Raw genomic sequence first — 6079 nt, 5'->3', positions numbered from 1 at the left:
ATTTTGGAGCAACATTGAAGTGTTCATAGCAGCCTTGATCGGCGAGGAAAACAGGGAACAAAGACAGAGCAACCTAGTCAAGCCACAGAAAAAACTGGATTTGATTCTTGTTCCCTATCTCTTTAATTTTTGTTGTTTTTGTGATGAACATATCTATGAATATTTATGTTTTTGTAATGTTTAATTTAATCAGCTTAGCTTGAATTTAATTCGTGTTGGGTTGATTGCATTTCGTCCTCTTAAATTATTAAAATTGTGTTTTGCTGTTATAGGCCTCGGTAAAATGCTTGATTAAGTAAAATCATGCCTAAATTATTCTTGCATTATAATTGTGACAGAACAAATGAATTAATTATTAAAACGGATTGAAATTGTAATTAATGGACACAATACTTAATCAGTGCATGTTTATTCTTCTAAGGTAGTTGAAGGTTAAATTAGCAATGTATTTGTCGATACACTTGCCTTGCATAACTTGCAAGATTATTGTGATTAAACTGTTTCAAGGTAAGGATGCCTTGTTACCTCACAGTCTTTTATGTTCTTATTAGATTTAATTAATCGTTTGAATTGACATAGGAATATGCAAGAGGTTAGTTCAATTTAATGAGTATGTATGTGCAATAACATGTTTGCTTATTAGAATCCGTTTAATCGATTGAATTAACATAGGGATATGTTAAGAGATGAATGGATTTGTGTAGGTGAGTATGTTCATAAGTTAGCAAATTATCGAGTTTCCGTGAATTTATTCGTAACAACATAAACATGAGTTTAATAATTCTAAGTTAAAGATATATAATTAATCCAACAAAATTATGTCATCTTGATTAAATCATATTTTGAAATTATGCATTAGAACTTTAATTTTTATTTAGTTTAAAACTTTATGTTTTCTTAATAACCCTTTTCAAAATAAAATATTTTTCTTCACCAAAGTGTTTTAAATAGCATTCATAAATAATTTTTTTCACAGTCCCTGTAGGTACGATAACTCTACATTTACTTGTCACTTTACTACTTGTTGTGATTGTGTACACTTGCACATTTCCGTTGTTCCAAGTTTTTGGCACCGTTGTCGAGGACTGTGTTTTAAAAAGTCATTATTTGTGAATTTGTTAGTTTTGCATTTTGGTTTAATTTTCGTTTAAATTTTAACTTAATAAATTTTTTTGTGATTATTTCATGTGTTTATGAGTATTGACCGAATTATTGACCTACTCCCTGTAGACCCTAAGATTGAATAAACTTTCCGACAGTGAAGAAGACAAGCAAATCAGAAAAGGACTGAAGAAATGAACTTTGAAAATCCAAATCAAGAAAACGGAGCAAACCCTACTCAAAATCCTATCCTTATTGCTGATGATAGGGATAGAGCTTTATAACAGTATGCCGTGCCAGTATTTCATGATCTTAATCCGAGTATTAGGAGAATCGAAATTAAGGCACAATAGTTCGAGCTGAAGCTAGTCATGTTTCAGATGCTCCAGATAGTGGGCCAATTCAATGGAATGCCTACCGAAGATCCTCACCTACACTTAAGACTGTTTATGGAGGTGAGTGATTCTTTCAAGTTAGTTGGAGTACCCAAAGATGCATTATGATTGAAGTTGTTCCCGTATTCACTAAGGGGTAGAGCTCGAGCTTGGTTGAACTCATTGCCACCAAATTCAATTTCCACATGGGAAGAGTTAGCAGAAAGATTCCTCATGAAGTATTTCCCATCTACCAAGATTACTAAGTTGAGGAATGAGACCACTGCTTTCCAACAAATGGATGATGAGTCTTTGTATGAGGCATGGAAAAGGTACAAAGAATTATTACGGAAGTGCCCTCATCATGTAATCCCACGTTGTATCCAACCTGAGATATTTTATAATGGTCTCAATGCTCACACGAGGATGGTAGTTGACGCTTCTGCTAACAGTGCTCTCCTTTCTAAGTCTTATAATGAGGCTTATAAAATCATTGAGAGGATTTCCAGCAATAATTATCAATGGCCAACCAATCGAGCAGCGTTAGGAAGATGAGTTACTGGAATACATAAAGTAAACGCTCTTTCTTCACTCACATCTCAGGTATCCTCAATATCCTCAATGTTAAAAAATCTTACTACTAATAGGTTTAATAGTTTTGCAGCACAGCTACCAATTCAATTTGAAAGTATAGCATGTGTTTATTGTGGGGAAGGACATTTATTCGAAGAATTCCATCGAACCCAAAACCTATATATTACATGGGTAACCAAAACCAAAATCAAGGAAGGCAAGGACTGCAATCTAATTTCTATAACCCATCGTGGCAAAATCACCCCAATTTTTCTTGGAGTAACCAAGAGGCTGGAACCGGTAACACTTACGCCCAACCTAGACTAACCCAGCCGCCTAGTTTCCCCTAACAAGTTCAAAAACCAGCTCAAGCTAAATCATCCAATAGCTTAGAGAATTTATTGAAGGCATACATAGCGAAAAACGACGCCACTCTAAGGAATTTGTAGAATCAAGTGGGCCAGCTTGCTACTGAACTCAAGAACTAACCACAAGGTGCTTTACCTAGTGATACGGAGAATTCGAGGAATCGAAGGAAGGAGCATTACAAAGTATTGACATTGACGAGTGGAAAGATAGTAGAGCCCAACACCATCGAAGCTAAAAAGGAGCAAGATGACGCTTAAGATTAAAAAGAAGTTCAACCGAGTGTTGAAATTCCAATTTCACAAGAACCAAAATCTATAAAACCCAATAAGGCAATTTCAGAACCAGCTAATTCTAACCAACTAACAACTCCGTTAGATGTAGAATTGCCACAGAAGACGAATCAACTAGTTCCAATAAAGAAACCACCACCACCCTACCTTCAAAGACTTGAGAAGCAAAAGCAAGAAATTCAATTCAAGAAGCTCCTAGACGTACTCAAGCAACTTTATATCAACATCCCATTGGTTGAAGCACATGAGAAAATGTCGAACAACGTCAAATTTATGAAGGATATCCTGTCCAAAAAATGAAGACTTGGAGAATTTGAGACGGTAGCTTTGACGAAGGAATGCAGTGCATATATTCAAGACAAATTACCCCCAAAGTTGAAGGATCCTGGACGTTTTACCATACCTTGCAACATTGGAGTAACATATTGTGGTAAGGCATTATGTGACTTAGGTGCAAGTATTAACTTGATGCCTATGTCAATATTTAGGAAGTTAGGGATAGGTGAAGTTAAACCTACTACGGTTACACTTCAATTAGAGGATCGATCCTTAGCACATCCAGAAGGAAAAATTGAGGATGTATTGGTACGTGTGGATAAATTTATCTTCTCAGCTGATTTTGTTATTTTAGACTTTGAAGTAGACAAAGAAGCGCCAATTATCTTAGGAAGACCGTTCTTAGCAACTAGAAGGACCCTTATTGATGTCAAGAAGGGCGAGCTTACTATGCATGTTTAAGATGATCAGGTAACATTTAACGTTTTTAAGTTTATGTGATTTCCTGACACAATTGATGATTGTTCTGCAGTATATGATTTAGAGGATTTAATAGTGGAGAAGGAGCTCAACTATGTTGAGGATCCGTTGGAACAAATTTTGACATCAGATCCTCCGAATGATGAAAAGGAGGATGAATACTTAGCATTGTTAGAAGCTAATCAAAAGGGATTTAATCTGCAATCTCGTTTTGAATCTTTGGAATTAGAGAAAAGGGATTATGCCCAACCAAAAGTGTCAATCGATGAGCCACCTAAATTAGAACTCAAGGTACTATATTCACATTTAAAATATATTTATTTAGGTAACACTTCTACTTTGCCTGTGATTGTTTTAGCAGAATTAACTAGTGAGCAACAAGTGAAACTCATCCTGGTGTTGAAACAATTCAAGAAGGCTATCGGATGGACCATAGTTGATATTCACGAAATTAGTTCATCTGTATGCATGTACAAGATCATCCTTGAAGATGGTGAAAAAGGGCCAATTGATGGACAGCGAAGACTGAACCCCATTATAAAGGATGTAGTCAAGAAAGAAATCATCAAGTTGTTAGATGCGGGTATAATTTACCCCATTTGAAACAGTTCATGGGTAAATCCGGTCCAATGTGTGCCAAAGAAAGGAGCTATCACTGTAACACCCCCGTACCCGAGACCATTGCCGGAGTCAAGCACGAGGTGTTAACGGACCTAACTCATTAATTAAACAGCTCAAACAATTTATTTTTTTAAATTTCCAGACAAGCTGGCTAACTACGTCACAGTCACTTAAAAATTCATATCTCAAGTTCCAAAACTCAAAATTAAGATCTGTAAATTTTTACTGAAACTAGAATCATATATCTATCTACTAATTTTTTTCTAGAATTTTTGGTTGGGCCAATTAGTACAGTTTATTAGTTAAAGTCTCCCCTGTTTCAGGGTTTGGCTACTCTGACCGACACTTCGAATCAAATTTCTTTTTGTACAGAAATCCAATGACTATTCTGTTTATTTCACTTAAAAACAGACTCAATAAAGAATCCACACATATAAATTGTGAGTCCTAATTATTTTTACACAAATTATGGTGAATTTCTAAAGTCAGAATAGGGAATCCAGAAATTTCTCTGACCCTATTTCACCAAACCGTAAATATCTCATAAAATACAACTCTTTTACCTATTTTGTTTCTTCCACATGAAAATAGATTTTTAAGATTAAATTCCATATTTTATTCATCATATAATTCTATCTGTACTATTTTTAGTGATTTTTCAAACTCACATCACTGCTGCTGTGTGATTCTGTTTTATAGCCAATTTCACCATTTTATGGACTTCCATAGATTAGTTAGCACATAAAGCATACGTGTTATCAAATATAATCTCGATTAGCCACTCCAATAGCTAATCATTCTCAAACATTTCCATGCGATCCATGAGCTATATCATAAGATTATATACACAAAAGGATTATAATGCTATACATGCCATATTCCCAAAATATGCAAGCCACCATACCGAGATGGTCCGTTGATAGTGTGGCGTGCCTCACCGTCTCCGATCTCCAAACCAGCTTGTCAAAACTACAAGGAATGGAAGGGAAGGAGTAAGCATAAATGCTTAGTAAGTTCACATGCAAATAACAAATAACTTAATAAAGCAATTATACCAACCAACATTAGCATAATATCACCAAAACATATATCACATTTCTATTCATCATTCATCGTCTTACTACATTATTGTTGTCGTATCAAGTCTCAACCCGAGGGTTAAGTAGATACTTTTCCAAAGTGGCCATTCCACAACACTTACCAATAGTCACTTGCATCTTGAGTATTCTTCCATTTCACTAGAATTTTACCTGTTGAACACATCGGAATATAACTCGGATACATGGAAAGTTTGCACATAAGTGCCACATATGTAGCCAAGCTACCATGTAACCCGCCCATAAATGAACTCAGACTCAACTCAACGAGTTCAGACGTTCAAATATCCAAATATATTCCTAAGTTTCAACGGGACTTTCCTCGTTCGTACTCTTTTACCATTCTCCTTGGAATACCCATGACGATACTTCGGTAGTCTTTCACATTTTTCACATAATTCATAAAATTTTTGCATGTTGTCCAACAATGACCACAAAGCATAGAATTGCATGATAAAAATCATAATATCGTATAAATAGCATTAAATGATTTAAAATAATGATTAAATTACAATAATTACATTTGAACTTACCTCGTATGCGAAAATGGTCATTTTTACCATTTTGTCCACAACTTGATATTTTACCGATTTTAGCTCGAATTTCAATTTTCCTTGCTCTATCATTTCAAATATAGCCTAATCAGGACTCATATTATTCAAATCAACCCAAAATCATATTTTGGAAAAATTACAATTTTGCCCCTAAACTTTCACATATTTACACTTTTGCCCCAAATCTCGTAAATTAAACTTTATCCTATTTTCTTATGTTTTATGATATGCTGATCATTTTTCCCTTCTACAGCAACATCCAATTCTCACTCTAACATGTACTTATGAACATTAGGTATTTTTACCGATTATGTCATTTTAGTCGTTTTTACATAAAATCACTT

The 6079-nt window shown here is 34.7% G+C and overlaps 1 non-coding gene across 1 annotated transcript; it reads right to left on the bottom strand.

Annotated features, from left to right (window-relative positions):
* Positions 1–1739: 1739 nt before the first annotated feature.
* Positions 1740–1846, bottom strand: LOC128292251 (small nucleolar RNA R71). The gene has a single exon (XR_008282235.1). It is a non-coding gene; the product is annotated as a small nucleolar RNA R71 (small nucleolar RNA).
* Positions 1847–6079: the final 4233 nt, after the last annotated feature.

Source organism: Gossypium arboreum, chromosome 4 (genome assembly GCF_025698485.1).
Source record: "Gossypium arboreum isolate Shixiya-1 chromosome 4, ASM2569848v2, whole genome shotgun sequence".
In the NCBI taxonomy this organism is placed as follows: Eukaryota; Viridiplantae; Streptophyta; class Magnoliopsida; order Malvales; family Malvaceae; genus Gossypium; species Gossypium arboreum.
This window is presented reverse-complemented; position numbering and strand designations above follow the sequence as displayed.